At 44.0% G+C, this 27,476-nt stretch overlaps 1 protein-coding gene across 1 annotated transcript in view; it reads right to left on the reverse strand.

Annotated features, from left to right (window-relative positions):
• Positions 1–25,413, reverse strand: part of HRH1 (histamine receptor H1) — a 231,735-nt gene extending 206,322 nt beyond the window's left edge. Inside the window, exon 1 of the mRNA XM_077452136.1 lies at positions 25,274–25,413. The gene's annotated coding sequence lies outside the window, so the exon portion shown is untranslated. The remainder of the gene's footprint in view (positions 1–25,273) is intronic.
• Between the last annotated feature and the right edge of the window lie 2,063 nt (positions 25,414–27,476).

The raw sequence follows: 27,476 nt of genomic DNA on the forward strand, positions 1-27,476 counted from the left end.
TATCCCCGTACTCGGGAGAAGCAGCAGAATGTATTTTGGGGTGTCATTTCACATATGCCCATAGCATGTGTGAGCAATATATCATTTAGTGACAACTTGGTGCAAAAAAAAAAAAGTTTGTAATATTCCCGCAACTTGTGGCAAAATATAAAATATTCCATGGACTCAACATGCCTCTCGGTAAATAGCTTGGGGTGTCTACTTTCCAAAATGGGGTCATTTTGGGGGGTTTTGTGCTATTTTGGCATTTTATGGCCTTCGAAACTGTGATAGGTAGTGAGGAGTTAAATCAAAAATTTGCACCCTTAGAAATCCTGAAGGTGGTGATTGGTTTTCGGGGTGCCGTGCGCGACTAGACTCCCAAAAAGTCCCACACACGTGGTATCGCCATACTCGGGAGAAGTAGCGGAATATATTTTGGGGTGCAATTCCACATATAACCATGGCATGTGTGAGCAATATATCATTTAGTGACAACTTTTTGTAAAAAAAATTTTTTTTTTTTTTTTGGGCATTATTCAATCCCTTAGGACAAAAAAAATAAATATTCAATGGGCTCAACATACCCATCAGCAATTTCCTTGGGGTGTCTACTTTCCAAAATGGGGTCATTTGGGGGGGATTTGTACTGCCCTGCCATTTTAGCACCTCAAGAAATGAGATCGGCAGTCATAAATTAAAAGCTGTGTAAATTCCAGAAAATGTACTCTAGTTTGTAGACGCTATAACTTTTGCGCAAACCAAAAAATATACGCTTATTGACATTTTTTTTACTAAAGACATGTGGCTGAATAAATTTTGCCCTCAATGTATGACTAAAATTTAGTTTATTCGATTTTTCTTATAACAAAAAGAAGAAAATATCTTTTTTTTTCAAAATTTTCGCTCTTTTTCCATTTATATCGCAAAAAAAAAAAATCGCAGAGGCAATCAAATACCATCAAAAGAAAGCTCTATTTGTGGGAAGAAAAGGACGCAAATTTCGTTTGGGTGCAATATTGCATGACCGCGCAATTACCAGTTAAAGCAGCGCAGTGCGAAATTGCAAAAAGACCTCTGGTCCTTAAGGTGTTTATTGGTCCGGAGCTGAAGTGGTTAAACTGTCTTTTTTTCAGGAGCAGCCATTTTAGTAATGCTTAAAGTGAAACAATAAAAATGAAAAATTACCTTAAATATCGTGCCTGGGGGTCCCCTTACTCTGCCTGTAAAGTAGCATGTTTCCTGTGTTTATTACTGTACCGCAGCAAAATGGCATTTCTAAAGGAAAAAACGTAATTTAAAACTGCTCACAGCTGTAATGTATTGCGGGATCCCGGTAATCTAGATTAAAAATCAAATAAAAAAATGGTGTGTGTCCCCCCCAGGCCCTTTGAGTCTGGTATGGATATTAAGGGGAACTCCACGCCAAAATAAAACAAAATACCATGGGGGCCCCCTTCAAAATCCCTACCAGACCCTTATCTGAGTAACAGCCATGGCAGGTCAGGAAAGGACGCCCCCCCCCCCTTCTGAACCATACCAGGCTGTTTGCCCTCAACATGGGGAGGGTGCTTTGGGGTCTTGCCAGTAAAGTGTGTGTAAAAGCAGGTGTCCCAATACTTTTGGCTAGATAGTGTATCTGGCAAGATTTACAATGCTGGTGGAACTACACATAAATGCTACATTTAGACATAGTTTTAGGACCTGAGTCAGGAGTTATGTTCAACAACATAGGGAGATGAGACAACTTCTCTACATGAAACAACATGCTTGGGATTAGAACCCAGACCCTCAGGGATGCTGAGCAGAAGTTCTAATCTGTAAGCCACCGAGCTGCCACATGTGGAATGTTCCTACACATGAATACACATGTACTGCATTTCTTTGGACATATACTGTAGGTGGTGGAATTACATTACTCAAGAGTAGGGATGAGCCGAACACCCCCCGGTTCGGTTCGCACCAGAACTTTCGAACGGACCCCACGTTCGTTACGAACGTTAGAACCCCATTGAAGTCTATGGGACTCGAACGTTCGAAATGGAAAGTGCTAATTTTAACGGCTAATATGCAAGATACTGTCCTAAAAAGGGTTTAGAGACCTGGCTCCTGCCCCAGGGGACATGGGTCAATGCAAAAAAAAGTTTTAAAAAATGGCCGTTTTTGCGGGAGCACTGATTTTAATGACGATTAAAGTGAAAAAAAAAAGTGAAATATTCCTTTAAATATGGTGCCTGTGGGGTGTCTGTAGTATGCCTGTGAAGTGCCACGTGTTTCCCGTGTTTAGAACAGTCCCTGCACAAAATTACATTTAACGGAAATAACACCATTTAAAACTGCTTGCGGTTTTAATGTTATATCTGGTTCCTGCAATATGGTTGAAAATCATTGAGAAAAATGGCATGGGTAGCCCTCCCTGCCCATTACCAGCCTATTTGGGTCTTGTACGCATATTAAGGGGAACCCTGTACCCATATTAAAAAAAGGAAATGCGTGTGGCCCCCAGGCCCTATATACTCAGAACAGCAGTATACAGGCGGTGCAAACAAGACAGGGACTGTGTAGGTTTGTTGTGTTAAGTTGAATCTGTTTGTAATTTTCAACTGGTACATTTTTAAAGTGTAGCTCCAGTCAAAAAAACTATTTTTAAGCTTTTTGGAAAACATAGGGAAAGGTTATCACCCCTGTATAATTTGTTTTGTCGTCCATCTTTTTTCATCTCACTTGCTGCTGTCTCCTTGCGTTTGCAAGTAGGAGATGTTTGTAAGTTGGATCTTTGAAAGTAGGGGCCTGCCCTATATGATCTGCAGAAATGGCGGAACAAGGTGTTGGTTTTGCCACAACATTGTAAGCCCTCAAAGTGACTCTTGGTGGGCGCTGGAGCGCCCTGCTGTGAACGATTATATCAAGAATTGTAATTACATGCCATTGTTGAACAGTGGTAGAAAAATTGACCTTTGGTGGTTGTGGTGCTGGTGCCACAACACTATAAGTCCTCACCGTTACTCTGGGTGGGCACAGGAAGGGGCCCTCCTGTGAAATATTATATCAAGAATTGTAATTACATGTCCCTGTTAAACAGGGGCAGAAAAATTTGGCCTTAGGCACTGCTGCTGGTGCCACCACACTGCAACCTCTTCCATATACTCTAGTTTTTTTGCTGGAATTAGCCCTGCTGCAAAGCATTGCATCAAATATTGTACTTAAACGCCCCTGTTAAACAGGGGCAGAAAAATTGGGCCTTAGGCACTGGTGCTGGTGCCACGACACTGCAACCTCTGCCATATACTCTAGTTTTATTGCAGGAATTAGCCCTGCTGCAAAGCATTGCATCAAAAATTGTAATTAAACGCCCCTGTTAAACAGGGGCAGAAAAATTGGGCCTTAGGCACTGGTGCTGGTGCCACCACACTGCAACCTCTGCCATATACTCTAGTTTTATTGCAGGAATTAGCCCTGCTGCAAAGCATTGCATCAAAAATTGTAATTAAATGCCCCTGTTAAACAGGGGCAGAAAAATTGGGCTGCTGGCATCACCCAGAACCAAAAATGTTCTTCCAACATATCAGCGGAGGAGGAAGAGGATAGACAATCAACATAACAGGACAGTCACTCAGCATCAGCGTAGGCTTGTGCAATTCGTTTCGTAACGAATCGAAATTCGGACGAATTTTGCATCTTTCGGACATTCGGATGCATCCGAATGTCCGAATAAAAAAATAACAAATTACAACGAATACGAAAGAAATATAACAAATGAATTCGAATGAATTCGACATGATTCAAAATTATTTCAACTGCATTCAAAATTATTTCAATTGCATTCGACATTATTTCAACCACATTCGAAAATATTTTGTGACCCAAATTTAGGGCCATGTATCTCGGGGTCACTTGGTGCTAGACACTTCAAATTTTGATATGTTGTAGTGCTAGTATTATTGTGTTTGCATACCAAATTTGGGGTTTCTAGCTATAAGTGACTCCGAGATATGTGGCCCCCAAAATCGGGTCACAAAATGTTATTAGTTATTAGAGCAGAGAATGACATTTTGTGACCCGATTTTGGGGCCACATATCTCGGGGTCACTTATAGCTAGAAACCCCAAATTTGGTATGCAAACACAATAGTACTAGCACTACAACATATCCAAATTTGAAGTGTCTAGCACCAAGTGACCCCGAGATACATGGCCCTAAAGTCGGGTCACAAAATATTTTCGAATGTGGTTGAAATAATGTCCAATCATGTTGAAATAATTTCGAATGCATTCGAAATTATTTCAACATGATTCGACATTATTTCAACTGCATTCGAAATGATTTCAACATGATTTAACATTATTTCAACCGCATTCGAAAATATTTTGTGACCCGACTTTAGGGCCATGTATCTCGGGGTCACTTGGTGCTAGACACTTCAAATTTTGATATGTTGTAGTGCTAGTATTATTGTGTTTGTATACCAAATTTGGGGTTTCTAGCTATAAGTGACCCCGAGATATGTGGCCCCAAAATCGGGTCGCAAAATGTTATTAGTTATTAGAGCAGAGAATAACATTTTGCGACCCGATTTTGGGGCCACATATCTCGGGGTCACTTATAGCTAGAAACTCCAAATTTGGTATGCAAACACAATAGTACAAGCACTACAACATATCCAAATTTGGAATTTGGAGTTTCTAGCACCAAGTGACCCCGAGATACATGGCCCTAAAGTCGGGTCACAAAATATTTTCGAATGTGGTTGAAATAATGTCGAATCATTTTGAAATCATTTCGAATCCGGTAGAAATATTTTCGAATTTGGTTGAAATATTTTCGAATGTGGCCGATTTTTCGAATTCGGTAGAAAACTAAACGAAATCCGAAAACGAATTTAAGGAAGTTAACGAATATAACTAAACGAAATTAATGAATTAACAAATTAAAACGAAACGAAACTAAACAAACTTTTCCTTTTGCACATGTCTAATAGGCAGTTTTGAAGGGATGTGGTATTTCAAAAAAAATTATTCGGTTACATCAGCTTCAGGTGCTTGGTAGCTGTGGGTGATCCAAGACTGATTCATCTTGATGAAGGTCAGTCGATCAACTGATTCAGTGGACAGGCGCACCCTGTGATCCGTAACAAAGCCCCCAGCAGCACTGAAGGTGCGTTCCGAAAGAACGCTGGATGCAGGACAGGCCAGTAGCTCAATTGCATACTGTGCAAGCTCTGGCCAGTGATCCATCCTCAAGACCCAGTAAGCCAGAGGATTTTCGGTGGGAAAGGTGTCCAAGTCTGACCTTGCCCCTAGGTATTCCTGCACCATGTAAATCAGACGCTGGCGATGGGTGCTGGAACCAATCATACCTTGGGGCTGCGGACTAAAAAATTGTCTGAAAGCATCAGTCAGACGGCCACCTTCTCCACTGCTTCTTCTGACCGATGCCTCAGCAACACGTTGTCCAGGACCAGGAGTTTGTAACCTCCCAGTCTCTGGGAACGCGTTGCACAGAGCTTTCTGCAAGGCCTCCCGGAGATGTCTCATCCTCTGCTCCCTCTGCGATGGCAAGATAAGGTCGGCAACCTTACCCTTGTACCGTGGATCAAGGAGAGTGGCCAGCCAGTAATGGTCCCTCTCCTTGATCCGAAGAATACGAGGATCCTTCTGCAGGCTTTGCAGGATCAGGGAGGCCATGCAGCGTAGGTTAGCTGAGGCATTCGGTCCGGAGTCCTCTGGGTCACTAAGGACAACATGATCCGCAGCTACCTCCTCCCAGCCACGTACAAGTCCACGTGTTTCTTGGGACTGTAAATCATCCCTATAAGACTGCTGCTGCTGCTGCTGCTGATGCTGAGTGCCAGCCTCCACCTCCATGCTGACACAATCATCCTCCTCCTCCTCTTCCTCCTCCTCATCCTCTTCCTGTGTGATGGGTGGCACAACAGGAACACTGTCTGGATAAAGGGGGCCTTGAGAGGCAAGGAAGTCCTCCTCTTCCTGCCTCTGTTCTGCCTCAAGTGCCCTCTCGATTATTCCACGCAGCGTATGCTCCAAGAGGTGGACAAGAGGTACAGTGTCACTGATGCATGCACTGTCACTGCTTACCATCCTTGTGGCCTCCTCAAACGGTGACAGGACAGTGCATGCATCCCTGATCATGCCCCACTGGCGTGGTGAGAAAAAACCAAGCTCCCCTGACCCTGTCCTGGTGCCGTAGTCGCACAGGTACTCATTGATGGCCCTCTGCTGCGTGTGCAGCCGCTGCAGCATGGCCAATGTTGAGTTCCATCTGGTGGGCATGTCACATATAAGGCGGTTCTTGGGCAGGTTCAACTCCTTTTGGAGCTCAGCCAGCCGAGCACAGGCATTAAATGATCGGCAGGAAATGCACACAGACTTTCCTGGCCTGCTTCAGGACATCCTGTAAGCCGAGGTACCTGCCCAAGAACCGCTGCACCACCAGGTTAAGGACGTGAGCTACACAGGGCACATGGGTCAGTTGTCCCTGTCGGAGGGCGGAGAGGAGGTTGGTGCCATTGTCGCAAACCACCATTCCTGGCTTAAGCTGGCGTGGCGTCAACCACCTCTCGGCCTGCCCCTGCAGAGCTGACAAAACATCCGCCCCAGTGTGGCTCCTGTCCCCCAAACAAACCAGCGCAAGCACGGAATGGCATCGTTTTGCCTGCGTACTTGCGTAGCCCCTGCAACGCCTACGGAGCACCGCTGGTTCTGAGGACAGAGCACTGGAAGAGGCCATGGAGGAAGAAGAAGAGGAGGGGGTGGAGGAGAGAGGTGTGTCACAACCAATAGTAGCATTTTGGAGGTGTGGTGGCGGAACAACCTCCAACACTACTGCACCTTGTCCTGCATCCTTCCCAGCAGCCAGAAGAGTGACCCAATGGGCCGTGAAAGACAGGTAACGTCCCTGTCCATGCCTGCTGGACCATGAGTCAGCGGTAATATGCACCTTACCGCTGACCGCCCTGTCCAGCGAGGCAAGGACATTGCCTTCCACATGCCGGTAGAGAGCCGGAATCGCCGAAAAAGTGGCGTTTGGGGACCTGCCACTGAGGAACTGCACATTGTACAAACTCACGGAAGGGGGCCGAGTCTACCAACTGAAAAGGCAGCAGTTGAAGTGCTAGCAATTTAGCCAAGCTAGCATTCAACCGCTGGGCATGTGGATGGCTGGGAGTAAACTTCTTCCGCCGGTCCAGCAGCTGGGGCAGGGACATTTGCCTGCTATAATCGGACGTGGGTGTACCGCTAGCAGAGTTCCCGTAAGCACTTGGCTGTGACACACCTAATTCTACACCTTCATTCCTCTCAGAGCAGGTTTCAGAGAGGACTGAAGGTCTAGTGGGGTTGGAGATGCCAGCTGATGAGGAGCAAGGAGAGGTCCGCTTTTTTCTTTGGTGTGGGTCTTTGAGGTACGCTTGCCAACGAGCTGCATGGCAGGTCAACATATGTCTGGTCAAGCATGTGGTGCCCAAGCGGCTGATGTTTTGGCCACGTGAGATACGCTTGAGACATATGTTGCAAATAGCAGCGGTGCGATCTGATGCACTCGTCTCAAAAAAGGCCCACACCAAAGAACTTTTAGAATAACGCGCAGAGGCAGCGCTCTGCACAGGCGGAGCTCTGCGGTGTGATTCAGTCGGTGTGCTGCCCCTAAGCTTGCCCCCGGAGGGCATCCTGCCTCGTTGGACATGTGCCTCCTCCTCCTCCTCCTCCTTCCTCCTTCCAGGCACCCACGTGGAGTCAGTGCCCTCATCATCCCCTCCCTCTTCATCGCTGTAGCAAACCTGGCAGTATGCTGCAGCTTGTGGAACATGACTGCCAGATTGCTGTCCTTCTTGAGCATCCCCTCTCTCTGCGCTCACGCTACTGCCTTCCTCTAGCTGAGTGTCATCATCAGAGCCCACCAAACACTGGGCATCCTCCTGGAGCATGTACCCAACACTGTGCTCAAAGAGTTCAGGAGACTCCTCAGGAGGACGTGGTGGGTCTAGGGAAGGAGTCACTGATGATGACATTGAGAGGAGGGAAGACGATGCGTTGGCAGCTGCTTTGCGACTACCCTGAGACTGGGTGAGAGAGGATGAGGAGGATGAAGAGGGCTTGGTCATCCACTCTACCAAGTCGTTGGCATGTTGCGGTTCAACATGTCCAGCTGCCGAAAAGAAGGACAAGCATGTCCCATGGCCACGTGCTGATGACAATGCACCGCATCCACGACCAGCACTGTTGTCTCTAGACACAGAGCCTGCTTGCCCTCTTTTATCAGCTCACGCCTGTCTGCCTCTCCTTGCTGGCCTTCCAGACATGGTAATGGCCTGAAGGGAGTTGGGTAAAACAGCAGTTGGGTAGTTTATATTGTGCTGGAGGCACACACAACTTCCAATAACTCCTGCAGATGGCAATTGGGCTCAAATAGAGAACAGCTATGTAGGTGGATTATAGCGGTATGTACTGGGTACAGAGCACGCAGACAGCACGCACTATCTCCTAACACTACTGACTGCAAGCTCTATTATTAAAGATATATAAATATAGTGAAGTGAATAGTGAATATAGTGGTGTATACTGCGGTCAGGGCACAGACAATAACCACTACACAACAGCAAGATAGGAAATCAGCCAAAAACGATCGGTGTGTACTGTGTTGAAGGTACACAGAACACCCACTGCTTCAGATGCTAACACACTACACGAGGCCGCCTCAATGGCGGCCTTATATAGTGTGGGGCGTGCACTACACAGCCTCAGCTATGATTGGCCACAGGCATCCTGCCTGTGGCCAATCATGGCTCTCCTCGCTGCTGGCGCTGCGATTGGCCAAGCATGCGGGGTCACAGTGCATGCTTGGCCAATCATGAGCCAGCAATGCACTGCGCCATCGCAGTGCATTGTGGGCCGTGAGCGCCATGCGAATTTTGACGCGAACGGACCAAGTGTTCGGATTTCGCCAAACGGACGAACAGCCAATGTTCGAGTCGACGTACGTTCGACTCGAACACGAAGCTCATCCCTACTCAAGAGTTATTCTTCTTGATTTATTCTGTGATCTTTGAGGGTTCTTGGAGGGTGAGTGTAGAATAGTGATGTTAGCCTCTAATTTTTGGGAATTACATTTTGATTTCTGATGTTGGTACACATATCACATTTTTTGGGCTCAAATTATGATTATTTGGAAATAATAAAAAGCACACAAAATTGTGACTCATTTTAAATTTGCATCAGCAATGGTATTGTTTGTGGTTTGTAAAGACACCTGTCAGGTCACCTTGAGGCGAGGTGACAGATGCACACCGTAGGATCAGGAGTGCACCGCAAGGTTGTGGACGGCTGACTGCTGCAGACGGGGGACAGATCCCACTGGGGTTAGAGCGTAAGATTCCCTGGGGCGCGGAGTCTAAGAGCCAGCAGGTGTTCACCAGTGCCTCTGGTGGTGAGGATGGACTTGGCTGCAACTGGCTCCAGGTCGCGACCCCCAGGGTCCCCCAGCTCACACCCACAGTAGGCAACAGGAGGATAGGGATGGCGAGGGACAAAGCCAAGGTTGGGGCCACAAGCAGACAAGAATAGTCAAAGCCAAGGTCGGGGCCACAAGCAGACAAGAATAGTCGGGGACACGCCAAAAGGTCAGGATCACAGGCAAACAGGGATAGTCAAAACACGCCAAAGTCAGTAACGGAAAACAGTAGAAGAGCACACAGCAGGAAACAGGAAGCTAACACACAAAGGTATACACAATGGTTGATCAGCACTGATGGCCTGCAGTGCACAGGTTAATATAGGGCTCCCTGATAGGGCCTGGGGTGGAGCCATGCTTAGAGGAGAGGTTATAAAAACCACCAGGTGGAAGTGGCTGGCCTCTAGTCTGAACATATGAGGGGAGGTAAGCAAACACAGGAAGATCACTGCATAACCATGACAGTACCCTCCCTCTTACGAGGCCTCCCCTTCCCCTGCCTGGGTCCAGGCTTAAAGGGAAACTCCAGATGGAACCTCCTTAACAGACAGGGAGCAAAGACCTCAGATGCAGTGATCCAAGACCTCTCCTCAGGACCCAACCCTTTCCAAAGTACGAGGTACTGAAGAATGCCTTTACGGAGCCGGGAATCCAAAACTTGACTAACCTCGTATTTTAGATTATCCTCAGAGACCGAAACAGAGGGAGGGAGAGGACGAGAGGACTTGAGGACTAAAGGCTTTTTAGGAATGGGTAAGGGCATGAGAAGATCAGGAGTCTGAGTAGGGTCCCCTACACCCTTAAAGATGAGCTGGGCATCCATAACAGGACCACCAGACTGGGCAGAGGTCAGTGGATCCCTGAGGTCAGGTTGGTTAGAAAGTGACATGTCACACGAGTCAAGCTGGATAGCTGCAACACAAACAGAATGCAGAGAACCCTGAGAAAAAGATTGAAAACCCCTCCTGGCCGAATGAGGTATTCTATCCAAAGGATGGATTGAGCCTCTTAAACGGGTTTGAACGGACATAGTAGCAGTAGGGTGAGGCCAGGTCACTGAAGGTGCTGAACAAGAAGCAGGAAGCTCATTGGGCATGGGCTGGACTGGCATAACTGGTGCAGAGGTCGACTGAATAGTATTGTCAGGTGTAGCGACCATCTCAATCGCATCACAGGGCATAGCAACTGTGGAACTTGCAGACAAGTTAGCCTGGCTGTGCGTCCAAGGGAGATTAGGGACAGGCAAAGGTAAATGGTTATGCGAACTGGAGTGAATGATCGACTCAGGTTCATAGGTGGACCCCTCATTCAGAGTACCACATGACCTAGAGAGTGTATCAGTCCGACTATTGCAGGACGCATCTCAGAGATCGCTATATACAGCGGGAAGAGAAGAAGATACTGGGATGGTGGTAACAGGAAGTTTCTCCTTTGGGGTACCCTTGAGTAGGCAGGAAGAGGAACAGGAGGAACCCCAAGCCAGGATCTGTCCAGCAGACCAGTCAACGTGTGGAGAATGGAGCCGTAACCAAGGAAGACCTAATATGATAGGAGATGAAGCCTTAGGTAAGACAAGGAAGGATATCCACTCCTGGTGGAGTTTCCTACTGACATCTTAACAGGAAGAGTCTGAAAGCGGATAGGGCCCCCTGGGAGAACCGTGCCATCAATCGCCAAGACCACCAATGGCGTTATAAGGGGCAAAAGGGTAAGTCTCATGGAGGATGCAGTTTCCCAATCCATGAAGTTGGCAGCGGCTCCGGAATCCAGATGTGCTGAGACCGAACGAGAGGAAGCACCGACATGAAGCAACACAGAAAGGAGAAGACGAGAAGGTGAAGGTGATATTTCAGGGTCTAATACTCCACCTTCCAGATGTATTAGCCCTGAGCGTTTTTCCGGACGAAGAGAACAAGTGTCAAGGAAATTACCTTTGGCCTCACAATAGAGGCATAGGCCCAGAGTTCGGCGCCTAGCATGTTCTTTTTTGGAAGATATCTTAGTCCAGCCCAACTGCATAGGTTCCTCAGCAAGCAGGGGGTGCTCCTCGGATCGAAGAGAATGGACTGGGGGCTCAGGCTGCCTAAAGAATGGGGAGTGCTGGCGTCTTTTCTTTAGGTGCAGCAGCAGATAGCGTTTGCGGTTGTTGAACTGGGGGTCCTAATGAGGCCTGAGCCTGTTCAAAACGGGATGCCAAATCCTGAAGGAATTGCATCATCTGGGTCTGATGCGATTCTTGGGTCTCAAATCAGCGAACTAAGCCCTGCAACGGATCGACTGCAGGAAGCGGCACGTCAGCCGGGTCCATGGCTGATCAAACTGTCAGGTCACCTTGAGGCGAGGTGACAGGGGCACACCGTAGGATCAGGAGTGCACCGCAAGGTTGTGGACCCTACGGCTGACTGCTGCAGACGGGGGACAGATCCCACTGGGGTTAGAGCGTAAGATTCCCTGGGGCGCAGAGTCTATGAGCCAGCGGGTGTTCATCTGCACCTCTGGTGGTGAGGATGGACTTGGCTGCAACTGGCTCCAGGTCGCGACCCCCAGGGTCCCCCAGCTCACACCCACAGTAGGCAACAGGAGGATAGGGATGGTGAGGGACAAAGCCAAGGTCGGGGGCCAAAGGCAGATAAGAATAGTAGAAGCCAAGGTCGGGGCCACAAGCAGACAAGAATAGTCGGGGACACGCCAAAAGGTCAGGATCACAGGTAAACAGGGATAGTCAAAACACGCCAAAGTCGGTAACGGAAAACAGTAGCAGAGCACACGGCAGGAAACAGGAAGCTAACACACAAAGGTATACACAATGGTTGATCAGCACTGATGGCCTGCAGTGCACAGGTTAATATAGGGCTCCCTGATAGAGCCTGGGGTGGAGCCATGCTTAGAGGAGAGGTTATAAAAACCACCAGGTGGAAGTGGCTGGCCTCTAGTCTGAACACATGAGGGGAGGTGAGCAAACACAGGAAGATCACTGCATAACCATGACAACACCTGTGTGAGTTTGGGTAAAAAAAATTGTGAGATGGGGAGTAAAAAGTGAAAGTGACAGAAAAAATATATTTTAACAAAACATCAAAACATTCCACATTCTAGCATTCTTGAGGGTCGGTTCACACTGCGGCAGCACGACTTGCAGCGTGACTGCCTCAGGCGACCTGCATCCGACTTCAGCGGCGGCTTGCAAAATTACTTCTGTATAGAAGTCAATGCAAGTCACCTGAAGTCGCCCAAAAGTAGTACAGGAACCTTTTTCTAAGTCGGAGCGGCTTGTGTCATTCCTATTAGAAGGGTTCCATTGTACAGAATGGAGCATGACTTGTCAGGCGGCTAAGTCGCCTTACAAGTTGCCCCAGTGTGAACAGAGTCTAAAACAAAATACATAAAGTTAGAAGCAACATTGTTGCAAGGAATATTTATTTCAGAAAAAAGTACATTTCATGTCAACATTAAAAGTATTTATTTGAATCAATTGCTGAAACTTGCATTGGACTATATAGAGCAGATTTTCACTCTCAAAAACACAAAAAGACACTAATATTGGTATTTACAATAGTGTTTTGTAAAAAAGCCATGGGAGTTAAAATTAGAGTAGTTTGCAGGTCTGAGCATGCTCAGTTGTAATGACACCAAGTTATACAGAGATGGAAAATCTCTTCTCAGACTTTTCAAGATATTTCAGTGTAGAAATCATTTTTTCACACAGTTTAAAAGCAGATTTTTTTTAAACAATATACCGCATATTTCAGTACCATTTAAGCAATTACCGTATTTATCGGCGTATAACACCGATCTTCCGTGATTTCTGATCGATTTTTGGGCTCTGGGCAGCTTTCAGCCACCTTCGACCCTTCTGGCGGCTTTCGGCCTTCGGTCCTTCTCGGCGGCTTTCGGCCGCCTTCGGCCCTTCTCAGCGGCCGAAAACCTCCGAGAAGGGCTGAGAGCGGTCGAAAGCCGCCGAGTACGGCCGAAGGCGGCCAAGAGCCACTGAGTACGGCCGAAGGCAGCCAAAAGCCGCCGAGTACGGCCGAAAGCCACAGAGAACTACCGGGCGCCGCCGAGATACACAGAACAACTCGGCGGCGCCATTTTTAAAAATAAAAGCCGACATCACTGACGGGACAACGATGCACGAGGCTGCAATGACGGACAGGCTGCATGACGGACAGGCTGCATGACAAGGCTGCAATGACAGACAGGCTGCATGACAAGGCTGTAATGACAAGGCTGCAATGACAAGGCTGCAATGATGGACCGGCTGCATGACAAGGCTGCAATGACAAGGCTGCAATGATGGACAGGCTGCATGACAAGGCTGCAATGATGGACAGGCTGCATGACAAGGCTGCAAATTACACTGAAAAGGCTTCAGATGGACACTGATAAGGCTGCATTGATGGGCATTTAAATGTAAGGTTTTTTTCCTTAAATTTCCCTCCTAAAAGTTTTTTTCCTTAAAATTCCCTCCTAAACTTGGGGTGCGTGTTATACGCCGATAAATACAGTATATCATGCTGTAAACATTATTTCCATGTGCACTACTCCAGGTTTTAGCTAAGTGTTTGGGCACTATTTGTTTTCAAGGAGCTATAGTAAATTTGATTTTGGGAGTATTTTTTTAACAGCGCTGGAGTGAATACCATTTTAGCACTAATTCGTGCTAATTAGCACTGTGGCGCTATAGTAAATGACCCCGCATGTAATTGCTTTGTTTGCAGCTAGCTTGCAGCATTTCTGATAGATTGGTCCATATGTGGATGGCACACCAGACCAATAAAACAGTGCTGGTTTCTTTTTTTAAACACCTCAGCCCCAGAAGGATTTACTACCTTAATGACCAGGCCATTTTTTGCGATACCGCACTGCGTCGCTTTAACTGAAAATTGTGTGGTTGTGCTAAGTTGTACCCAAACAAAACCGATGTCCTTTTTTTCCCCCCACAAATAGAGCTTTCTTTTGGTAGTATTTGATCACCTCTGTGGTTTATTTTTTTTGCGCTATAAACGAAAAAAAAACTGACAATTTTGAAAAAAAAAATATATTTTTTACTTTTTGTTATAATAAATATCCCAAAAAAAGTCATCAGTTTAGGCCAATATGTATTCTTCTACATATTTTTGCTAAAAAATTGCAATAAGCGTATATTGACTGGTTTGCACAAAAGTTATAGCGTCTAGAAAATAGGGGATAGATTTATGGCATTTTTATTATTTTATTTTTTTACTAGTAATGGTGGTGATCAGTGATTTTTAGCAGGACTGTGACATTGCGGCGTACAGATCAGACACTTTTGACACTTTTTTGGAATCAGTAACATTTATACAGCAATCAGTGCTATAAAAATGCACTGATTACTGTGAAAATGAGACTGGCAGGGAAGGGGTTAACACCAGGGGTGATCAAAGGGTTAAGTGTGTCCTAGGGAGGGTTTTTTTAACTGTAGGGGGAGTGGAATGAACGGGTGTACAGAGAGATTGCTGTTCCTAATCACTAGGAACAGACGATCACACTGTAGTCCCCTAACAGAACGGGAATCTGCTTTGTTTACATTTGCTGATCCCTGTTCTGCCTCTCTGTGTAGCGATCGTGGAAACCGGCCATGCGCATCGACTCCGGTGCCGCACGCACATGCCCGCTGTATCTATTACACAAAACGCAGTACTGATGCGGTGATTCGCACAATAGAGCTGCCCTGCCACAGATATACAGTCAACAACTATAAGGAGCTGTGCTAAAAAAGATTTAAGTGTAAATTAAAGTGCAGCTCCTTATAGTTGTTAATTGTTTTGTGTCATTGTATAACGATTTGAGCTGCTGCTCACTGGGAGGGTTTCGTTAATAGTGCAGTTTTTTTTCTTTGTCCCACAGATATACAGTCGTTAGGTGGTTAAAGTGAGTTTAAAGATTTTTTTTATAACACACATGAACAAACATGTTATACTTACCTGCTCCATGCAGTGGCTTTGCACAGAGCAGCCTCAATCTCCCTCATTGGGGGGCACTCATTGGGGCTTGCTCTCAAGCCCTGCTTATGCATTCATAGACACTAGTAGCGGGGCTTCTCCCAGCCCCCTTATCATAGGATTTATTTGACAGCAACAGGAGCCAATTAAACATCAAGGGCTGGCTGAAGATCTACCGGACTACCACAAAGGATTACAGGACTACTTTCACCTCCCTCCCCACTTCAAGAATGTGTTTATTGAAACGCTTAGCCCCCGTACACACGGTCGGAGATTCCGACAACCAAATCCGTCTGAGTTATTCTGACGGATTATTCCGGAAGAGGTCCGGAAGTGATGTTGCATACACACAGTCGGACAAAGTTGTCAGAAAATCCAATCTTAGTTAACGTGATGACGTTATTTCGTTACGACAGGACTATGTTCAGGCTAGTAGCCAATAGCTTTGGTCTAGGAATTTGATCTGAGCATGCGTGGCACTTTGTCCGTCGGAGTAGGCTACACATGATCGGAGTATGTCCGATCGGAGAATTTTGTCAGACAATTTTACTGGCAAGTTGGAAAAGTTGGTCTGTCTGATATTCCGACGGAAACAGTCCGATGCAGACCACACACAGTCGGAATATCCGACAAAACGGTCTGATAGGAAACATTCCGTCGGAATCTCCGACCGTGTGTACAAGGGCTAAGAGGTACAATTCACCAATAACTGAATTGCAATATATTCTTTTCCTTGCTAAGGATTGTATTTGTTATTTATTGTTCTGTGCTTTTGTGTGTGCAGGAGCAGTAGAGAGGGGCCTGACATTTACGGGAGTCATTCCTTTGCTCTCCTTCGGCCTATTCACATAAGCATTGTATGAGCTTGTTTGAGTACTGAGTCAATAGTGTTCATTGTGAAATGTTTGATAAGAGATTGCCATTTAGTTGTTGATAACATTTCTTTAGTGAACAACTTTGTAAGAGTGTATAGTCGAATTGACTCTTTACTTTGTTCCTACCTTCTCATCAAAATAAAACCTGTTGATTTAATCATTTCTGGTGTATTTACTTTTTCCCTGCTGACATTTGAAAGGAAGGGGCAGCGCTACACAAGCAATGTAACCAAAGTCTGTATCAACTGAGAAAACTACACAGCAAAGTAAATATCAAAATCATTTAATATTCTTAGATTATTTAGTAAATCAGAGTATCTGTCAGTTCCTGCCATTCTTAATGAGAGCTCTGCTTATATACGGCCATGGTAAACTACACTGCCAATTATCAATCACATTACCAAATGACTTTGAGCCAAAATTAATTGTATTCTTTTTGGCTGTTATACTACCATCTGGTCATATACAAGGGTGACTTTCATTTGACAGGACGGGAACAAAACTGACACAGATCTGCAATATCCTGAATTAGTCTATCTATTTCTATTGCCTTCAAATGGCAAGGCAATTAACCTCAAATTGAATAGACTGTTTTGATTGCCTTCCCAATTTTCTGCAGATAGATGCAAGATTAGGCAAAGGTCACGTGAAAGCAATTTTTAGTTCTGCAATTCTGTCAGAAGAGAATCTTCTTCAAAAATGCTGAAAGTTTTACAGGATCAGTGCCACCAGCTGCCACTTTATGATGGAAGCAGTGGTTGTCAGGCAAGGGAACTGTTTATATTGAGAGCTTTTTTTTTTTTTTTTTATTACAGGAAAGGAATCAAATGAGTTTGATGCAGACCTCCAGTCATGCAGAGGTGAAGATTGACAACAGCTTCCTCCTTTACTATGCTGTCTTGTTGGATACAATAAAAGAGACAAGGATACAGAGATTCCAATGTAGACAACTGTTCTGGTGGCTGTCTAAAACAGGATTTTCTCTCATTTTGGAGAGATTTCCTCACACTTCCCGTTGTGTCTCAGGGACAGAAAGTGATGGTAAATCTCCCCTATGGGACACAGACAGCAGTAAAATATTGACAGGGTTCCAATCTTTTCCTACTCTACTCAAACCCTAAAATCACAGTTTGTCTCTGTTTGGTATTAGTTCAGAGGTTCAGAAATGAGGATTTGTACTACTTTAGGACTTTTGGTCTTCTTTAGGACTTGTACTAGAGAACACTTCCTGGGAGACATTTGTACACCGCTGTAACTTGGCAGATAAAGTGGACCTTCATTCAAAAGCTAAAGTGCTCCTCCACTCGACTCCTAGTCCACTACCTCCACCCCTAACATATTTGAAGCTTTTTTTTTATCAAGGATTGGCTACATTTTGGCACTCCTACTTCTTCAGTTCTTGCCTTGGTGAGAATGATGTGAATCGTCCTAACCTCCTGCCTACCTGCAGCGTCCTGGGACATGTGACTGCAGGACCAGTTTCAATGTGCCGCACAATCTCACACATGAGCAATGGAGAGCCACATTTTTCAGTAAGTCACAGCCAGCTCTGTATTTCAAAATGGCAGAGCTGGGAATCCATAGCGGTGAGAAGATAAATCTGTGGAATGGAAGAGCTGAATACCATGGACTGTTAAGTATCTGATTTTTAAAAGTCAACAGCTACAATATTTGTAACTTCTTACTTCTTATTAAAAAATTGGTAAATATCCTCTTTAGGTATTAGTTAAATTAACAGCAATAAATGTATTTTGTTGGAAATAAAATACATTAACAAGAGCTGACTAGGCTCCTAAGGCTTCATGTACACTAACCTACACTGGTAGGTCTTAAACTTGAGTTTAGGAGCTTTTGGCATTTTTTTTGCCAAAGCTCCTAAAGTCAACTCCATAAAAGCCTATGTGTCAATGTACATATAGGCTTTTAGCAGAGTGTAGAAGCTGCCCCTTTTAGATGAGCTTTAACCTCCCTTTAGGAGGAACGTGTTGACCACCGCCAGTGGGAAAATGCAAAATCACGTTTTTTTGACTAGTGTACATGATGCCTAACTGGAAATCTGACTACTAAGCAGTCAAGGATGGAAATACCCACTGCCTCTCCTCAGTTTAGGGGAGCAGCTACAGTGGAACCTTTTTAACATGAATTAACCCTTGAAATAATTTTTCAGTCTCAGGGAATCCCTGCTAAACATTTTTATATATACAGCTCATAGTACTTTAGTGCAATCGTCAATGGGAAAAATTCCCTCTTCCAGATATGTATATAATAGGAACCTGTCTGAGAGGCAAAAATTGCTCCTTGCTCAAGGAACATCTAGCAACCTGACTGGGAAGGCCTGTCCTAGCCTAATAGGCCATCTTCTTTCTTTTGTTAATTATTTGTCACCCAGAATCTCTTGTGTGATCATACACTAAGTTTTAAAAACCCTACCATTACACTGACACAGCTCTTCCACAGACTGCCATTCATTTTTCCTAGCTTTTCCTAGATGTTTTATAGCTACAAATTGCTGCCACAAAATTGCTCATATGACATAACTACTTTGAAGCCAAGTTAAAGCAGGTACACAGAACGTCTGCCACCATGCCCTAATGCTGTGAGGCTCAAATACTACTTTTTTCAACTTAATGAAAATTAGAGAGCAGAAAGAGCAGAAACCGAAACCTTTTCCAGCTAAAAAGTAATTGTGAAATATTTGCCACCATTAAATATAATTGGCCATTAGTAGAAACATAAGCAAAGTCGTGAAATGTTTTAAAAGGTTAGATTTCCTTTCACAGCACAAGCTTATAATTTCGTAAATAGCCTCAAATAAAGTCATTAAAAGGTTTAAGGGGATTAAAAGGGTCTATATTGTGTGTTAGGTATTGAGATTTAATTTATTTAAATATATAGTATGTTTCATTTTTAGAGTGGTCAAGCTTCATTCTATGATATTCCTGAACATTATCATCGGACAATTTGCAGCTGCTGGAGAGCTGAATAATAGGAAAGGAGGAACCTGAGTGAATGGGTCATTCCTCCTGTATTGAATTGTACTGTACCTGTACTGTTTGCCTCAATGTTATTGGAGCTACATAAATCCTGTATAATAATAATAATGGGTGCCATAGTTTCATTACATAACTGAATAATTGATATGAATCATTGGCCCATATACACTCCATAAACTTAAGATAAGCAAATAGTGACATTGATGACCATACAGTAGGATGATATTGCTACCTGAACCATAGCAGATACACTGGGGAAGTCATAAAGGGTGTCAAAGGCACCCTTTAGGATTCTGACAGGGTGTAGCATCCACAGTGTCAATGCTTGCACCTGACTCCTGTACCGGTTAGAGATCGATATATGAATCTGTCAGTGCCCTCACTGTGGCTGGATTGTCCGTATCGGACAATCCTTCCTCGGTGCACTTCCTCTCTGCCACTAAGCTCGTAACACTGACATATGCATGATTGAGGAGGCTTGTAGTGGAATGGGCAAAGCCAGATGGAGAACGAAGAGACTGGATCTCCATCAGGTCCACCTTGCTGTTGACTTTCAGGACACGGCAGTGGGTGGATTCAAAAGCCACTGTTGGACTGAACAGTGGCTGTTGATCTGCACCCTACCATGCGCTGTCAATTAACATTAAGGCAGACCTGATTGGGAACCCAGTCTACTAGGTCCCTATCAGGCTTTGCCCAACCAGTGACAAGTCATTTCTCAAATATGGCCATATCCATCTTTGAGTAATGACATCATCACCATCCCCATCTATTATATTTTCCCTATCCCCTTTGTGTACATTTAAGGTTTGGTTAGGGAATCTCCTTGCTGATAACTGAATGGGGCACGTTACACCACCTCAGGGCTGGTCTTAATTACTGGCATTTTCCTAATCTGAGAACTGGTGATAATTCATTAAGAAGTTGGAGTGTGTTAAAGAGCACATTCATTTTGGAGGTCTATTCAGATGCCATTCACAATGAACGGCACTGCAGTGCACCAACACATCTAAAGCGTGTTACCACCTGGGCTTTTTTTCTCAGAGAATAGGTGCAGGAACCCCCCGTTGTGAGTCAACTCGTGTCTCCACCCCCTACCCCTTTCTTGATTCCACCCCCACCCACCTCTCAGTACCGCCCCTTTTAGAAAATACAGAACCAAGTATAATTTTGTAGTACTAAGTAATTGGTATGGAATTTGTTAATAATAACAAGAAAAGTTTTAAAATAGATCCCCTGGAGCCAGCAACCATAGATCCCAAAGCAGCCAGAATTAAAGTGATTGTAAAGTCTTGTTCTTTAAAAAAAAAAAATAATAACAAACAAGTTATACTTACCTGCTTTGTTGCAGTCGATTTGCACAGAGCAGCAATCCTCCTCTTTTGGGATGCCTCTCCTGCGCTCCTTGCCACTCCCTCCTTTTGAGTGCCACGCAGCAAGCAGCTTGCTATGGGGGCACCCGAGCTGCGTTGCAGCTCTGTGTGTCCATTCAGACAGGTTTCTGCGGTTCGGCCCCGCCCCCTCTCTCTCCAGATTGACTTTGATTGACAGCAGTGGAACCTGGGGAGAGTCCCGGATGCCTGAGACACTAGTGGACATCGCTGGACAGAGATGGGGCTCCGGTAAGTATTAGGGGGGCTGAAGGGACCTGCTGCACAGAGAAGGATTTTTATCTTAATGCATAGCATGCATTTAGATAAAACAACTTCTGATATTACAACCCCTTTAATAGACCCTCCAGCATCCCCAGCACACCCCAGCACCCCTTGCCATTACATACAATACATTCAGTACTGCGTTCCCCAGAATTGCCGCTGAAAAAAAGCCCTGATTACCACACATTGCGGTAATGCACTCATTTTTATTTTACAGCAACAGACGGTATATGAATGGACTCTTAAAGAAAACTAGCCACCAACGGGCCTTGAGATCTGTATTGCCACTCTTGAATTTTTATAATACTGTTGTCTATATGAATTGATGTATGATTATTTCATTCTTTCCCTATCAAAGCAAAAGCATAAGACAAAGTGCCATGAAGTAAGGCTATCCCCTCTCCTGAATAAATTCAAGAGTGAACGTAAAGGGGTTGTAAACCCTTGTTTTTTGTTTTTTTTGTTTTTTTAAATAACAAACATGTTATACTTACCTACACTGTGCAGTTCATTTTGCACAGAGTGGCCTTGAACCTCCTCCTCTCCGGAGCCCTGCTTCTGTGTCCATTCACACAGAATGCAGGACTCGGTGCCGCCCCCAGCACCCGTGTCATTGGATTTGATTGACAGCAGCGGGAGCCAATGGCTGCGCTGCTATCAATTTATCCAATCAAAAGCTGAGACAATGGGCAGAGAGGTAGCGCGCGTCTTCGCCGTCGGAACGAATGGGCTCAGTTGAGTAAAATGGGATGCATTAAGGTGAAAAAGTATGAGGGTTTTCAACCCCTTTAAAAAATACATTAAAATAAAAAAAAAGTATTTTATTTTGTAAATGGCATACCTTCAGTTTTTAACAGATTCAACAAAACAAGTCATGATAAGCAGGAGAAATCACAGGATTAAATAAATACTTTGTATCTATAGTAAAACCATATTACTAAATAATCACTGGTCAATGTGAAAAAACAAGTCTTTTAATGTGTTACTTTTTTCCTTTAAAAAATATGGAAAATGTTATTGACAAATTGATCAGAGATGGCTCAGAGCTGAAATGTGAAAATGGCTCTGTATATATGTGTATCTTTCCTTCAGACTACCTTCTTGCGGCATATAACTGCTTTCTGTCCTAGAACTTACAGTTGATGACAAGGCTTTTGTGAGCCTACTTTCAGATTCTACCACTGCAGGAAACTCTGTCACTTCTGAAATTACAGGAATAACACCATTGATCTTCTCCCAGAGTCATTTAGTTGTTTGATGAATGTTAGAGAACTCTTGCTCTACAACAAATGGGAGCGTGGCCAAGTAGCAAAGAATATATATCACAAAACCTGGCTGGTGAGGTATCGATGTGAACGTTTTAGATTGGCCCTAAGCAGATAGGGTTCAAAAAATAACAGCGGAGCACAACATGTGCAGAGAGTAACACTACCTGACCTTGTACAGTTCTAGATGGTAAAAGGATAAAACAATACCTGGAGTTAAGTTGCTTTCTACTTCATACTGTTAGTTAATGAGGTCCTCCCACCATATTATTCATTTCAAGATATTCCCATCAGATTCTATGTGCAATTAGTTTATTTTATGCATGTTATTTACCTATAAAAACCTTCCTTGCGTAGACACCCAAAAGCCAGAGACTAGTGCTGGGCACTATGAATAAAATCAAGTGGTGCTATGTTGCTATTATATATGGTTGCTTGTAAGTAAGCATATAGACATACTGTATATCTGCCACAGGTTTCTCCAATTGCTGGTTCTCCAACTCTTCCTGCTCACTAGGGACTCACTACATGTATTTCCCAGTACTCCGGAGATAATCATGGTAGGGTGCCTTTAAGGCTCTCTTATATTCATGCTGTGAGAGTTACCTTACCTACAGCTATGCTGTGTCTCAGGCAGGGAGAGGAAGTATGAGGAACGATGAGCTGCCCTCCCTTCTACACTGCTCCACTCTAGACCGGCAGTCAGAGTTTGAACCATGCAGCTACAAGGGGAAGGTGCAGGGATAGTTGTGGGAACACTATTTGGTGCTAGCAGCAACTTTCACCACTTTATTTGGTTTATGATTTGCAACACATACACCATATCTTTGAATACACCATTGGTAGAGCAGGAGTATATTCATTTAAATTACTGCTGCTGGGAACTGCCTTCTTGGATGTGACACTCTCTACTAGCCTTTTTCAACCTTTTTTTTTAAACACAGTGGAACCCTTAAAATAACTTTCTGGTCCCAGAGAACCCTGGTTAATAATTACTATATCTACAGCTCAGGGTACATTAGCATGATGGTCATTGGGAAGAATGCTCCTTACATTTGGGGTAATTGGGAAGAATCTCCCCTTTAGAGATAGCTTACATGATTATTGCTGTCAGTGGTTATCTATATGAGAGGCAGAAATTGTTAATTGCTCAAAGAAACCCTAGCAATTCCAGAGTTACATGATTGAGAAAGGCTGATCTATACTATTCCCCTTTACTCCAGCTCCCTCCAGCTACATAAAAGGTTATTTAGGGAGGTAAAGGAAGGTGTTGCACCAGCCAAGACACTCCCAGAAGAGGAGAGTTCCATGACATTTAAGAAGGCTGTGCTAGGGAAATTTTCGAGCACATTCAAAGGTAAATTGAAAGTGAATCAAAATAAGTTATGGAAAGGAGCAACACTGCAAGTAAACCTTTAATAACTTGATCTTTCTGTATTTTTACCTGCAGTTTTTTTACGTTGCTGACATGGTCTCTGAACTCCAGACATCAGTCTTAAAGCACCAGACTCTTTATCTCCCCTTTCCTGCACAACTTCCCACACATATTCAGAAAAATATTTTAAAAAATACCCACTACTAAAAGAAACAATTCATTTGTGCCTCTAAAGTGTTCGGGTTTGGCTTAAAGAAAGAGTGGCAACCCTAATTCCAGCGCCTGCACCCAGACCTGAGGGACGGATCGGCATTGCGGGCTCCCTGGGTCAATCCTTTATTTGACTTCTGTCAAAGGGACTTGGTGAATTTATTTTTTACTCAATCAGTGACTGCAGCCACTGATCAGTTTATTCTAATAGCGGTGGGTGAAGCTGTCATAATAAAATGTCCCATGGAGGGGTGAATTCCATCATACACCTTATTTCGTGGTTGTACAAAATAAATTTAACAACAACAACTTTACTCCAACCACCATTACAGAGAGCCACTAATGGTTATGTAGCAGCAAGACATGCTTTCTGAGATTCCCCAAACTACCCTGAGAGCCCTTAATCGTTATGCAGTCACCTTCCCCACTGTCCACAGCAGACACAAAAGATCCTTGTCTGTCAATGAGATCTGTCCCTGTATAGGAGATAAAAAAATTTCCACCACTGGTAATATTCTTCATGTGATCAGAATGGCCGTCTCATTTTCCGTGAGTGAACAACTGTAGTGCAGCATAAACGGGGATGCAAACAAAATTTCACATAGATTAGTGGTGACTTACAAGCAAACTTATAGGTAGTGATGATATATTGCAAATACATATACCGGTACAACAATCTCTTCAGATTGTTGAATTCTTTAGGGCAATTAAAACAACGTATTTGCTTTATATTCAATATCCCTAGGTGGACAGTGCATAGAAAGTTATAAAAAGTTATAAAAACCGAAGTCAACTCAGGGCACCCCTAGGGGCCCAGGTCACCCAACCTGTGTTGCTAGTGAGAGATCCTCTTTTCACCGCTTTCTTTCCAATTTGCTATCACCAGCTCCTGTCCTAACTAGGCTTACACATTAAACCATGTTACTCAGCATTCCTGTCACTATTACCAGTCAGGAATTCTATGAGTACCCGCTTGTTTAGCTGCCTGCAGCCCAAACGTTTCAAGTACCCCTTCACATACTGCCAGTTGAATACACAGGTATCTTCTAGTCCTCTATGACAACCCATTCATCCAAAAAACAAATTAATTTTCTTTAGCAATAGAACAGTAAAATCTCCAGATCATGGTAACATATAAAGACACATTGTGAACACTTCAAGTTTGTTGACATTGCCCACAAACCCATGCCTTATAGAATTGAAACTTGCTACCATCAGTTCAAGGATTAGTATCAGTAACAAAGAAACCTATAACAGGGGTAGCCATGGAATGTTCCCACTGGTCTGCACATTCCTAAACTCCAGTCCTCATATACAATGCATCTGGAAAGTATTCAGCGCTTTACTTTTTCCACATTTTATGTTACAGCCTTATTCCAAAATGGATTAAACTCGTTATTTTCCTCAACATTTTGAGGAAAATAATGAATTTAATCCAACGGCAAAGAAGTTTGTTTGAAGTCTTTGCAAATTTGGCACATCTATTAGCTCACCTGTTTTTGGGTAGTTTCTCCTATTCTTTGCAGGACCTCTCAAGCTCCATCAGGTTGGATGGGGAGTGTTGGTGCACAGCTGCATTTTCAGATCCCTCCAGAGATGTTCACTCGGGTTCAAGTCTAGGCTCTGGCTGGGCCACTCATCTAGGCTCTGGCTGGGCACATCATTGTCCCTGTTCTGCCCTCACAATGTGTCTGAAGTACAAGGGTTGGCAGATAGCTATCGACTTCCCAATAAAGACCGATGCCGAAGGGTTAACAGCTGTAATCTTTACTGAGATATTTTTTGTAAAACTGCAAAACACAATTTATAAAGTATACATTAGCATTGAACATTACATTACAAAATGCAAGTACAGTCAGGCATGATTCTCTAGTGTAAGGCCCTAGCTAACATAAATGTGGCCTAGCTGAAAGGAACTCCCTAGCAGAAAAGTACTATCAAACACACACAAAAATGCAGTTGAATCAGTAGAGCACATACTACTTAATTAGATGCTGATGATTACCTAAATTACAGACTTATGCTTCCAAGGCCAGTTTTAAGAAATCCTGGAGCTCTAATGCCATGCTTCCTTCCCATGAGGTTTAAGCAAAATGTCTACTAGACAGTAAGTGGGAGTGATATCTTACAGTTTCCCGCCAGCAATGGATGCAAATTTAAAGCAACATTATCATAAGTAAGTATATACTGTATGATGACCAGCACACTTAGTGTAATAAACATTATACCACTATGTTTCTTTTTTAAGGAGTAAAACAACATCTGAGATAGGTCTAAGGTACACCTTAGGGGTGCCTTGTCTCATAACAGTGTGAGCTGGACGTGGGACCAGTTTGGACTTTCCCATGATAAACCCAACATAATTTTGCCCTTCAAAGTCCACTACTCTAAGGTAGGCTACAGCTGCTATAGCCATAGTGGATGCATTTGAAAATATGCACAATTCTCTTTGCTTCATAGCAGACAAAGTAACAGGGACATATGACCTTTGGAGGATGAGTTGTTCAAGCTCTATCGATGAGCCCCTTCATAACTTCCACTGCATTTCTTTCACTTCATTCACTTTGTTCATGTTCAATGGCAATTTCTCTCATAAGAGCCTTACCTTGCATGGCGATGGGGACTACGAACCCCAGGGGGTCATAAAGGCTGTTGACTGTGGACAAGACACCTCTTCTCGTGAACGGCTTCTCTTCTCTAGATATTATAAATATGAAGCTGTTAGTTTCAGATCCCGACTGAGGGGTAATAAGTCTATTCCTAGATCTAGGTTCTTGAGGTCTTTTGCACGGTCCTCTGAGGGAAACGTTTTCATGACTTCACTGCTGCTAGATGCTATCTTATGCAACTTTATGTTAGATTCTGCTAACATCTCTCTTGTTATTTTCAGAATGTTGATAACCATATCCTCTTTGTTGCTGGAGAAAGAAGCGAGTCCATCATCCACATAAACATTTCTCATGACAAACTGTTGGGCATCTGTGCCATGCTCTTCTTTACCTTCCCGAGCTGCTCGTCTGAGGTTGTAGATAGCTACAGCTGGAGAGGGGCTGTTTCCAAACACATGTACCTTCATCCTGTATTCTGTGGTTTCAGCTGTTGTTCTGCTATGCCTAGACAGCAAACACCAATTCTATAGGCCTACCAGAACCAGTAGCACCATAAAAAGACCCAAATATTAATACGAATCCCATATTTTAATATAAAGCCGGCTTGTCTGGAGTCTAACAGCTTGTCCCTGCACCAGGCTCTTGGTCAATACCAATATCAGCACTGTAGCAACTATACATCCCTCTAATAATAATAAATAAAAAAAATCCCTAAAGTTATTATACAGTCCCTGTGTCCATAATATAGTACACAAAAAAATATTAATGCTCTCATTTTATAGCGAATGTATCATTCAACCTCTTGGTATCCCCCCATGCAACAGAAAACTCTCATCAGAAGACTCTCATCAGACTGCAAGATCCCAATACAACAGTGGATCCTAAGCATAGTGGAAATACCAACAGATGTTACTGTTCTACTTTCATCTAATTTCTATATATTTGTTCATGTTATGAATTCCTCCAATAGATGAGACCCTTGAAATTCATAGGGTCATATAAGGCATGATGCAGTAAGTCATGGTTACTATGTCTGGTTCTTCAAGCCCATTGCTCAAACCTTGGTTGGTACCTTAAACAACTCAAA

The sequence above is a fragment of the Lithobates pipiens genome, unplaced genomic scaffold, assembly GCF_037356315.1.
Source record: "Lithobates pipiens isolate NorthernLeopardFrog02 unplaced genomic scaffold, aLitPip1_a1.2 Scaffold_23, whole genome shotgun sequence".
Classification (NCBI taxonomy): domain Eukaryota; kingdom Metazoa; phylum Chordata; class Amphibia; order Anura; family Ranidae; genus Lithobates; species Lithobates pipiens.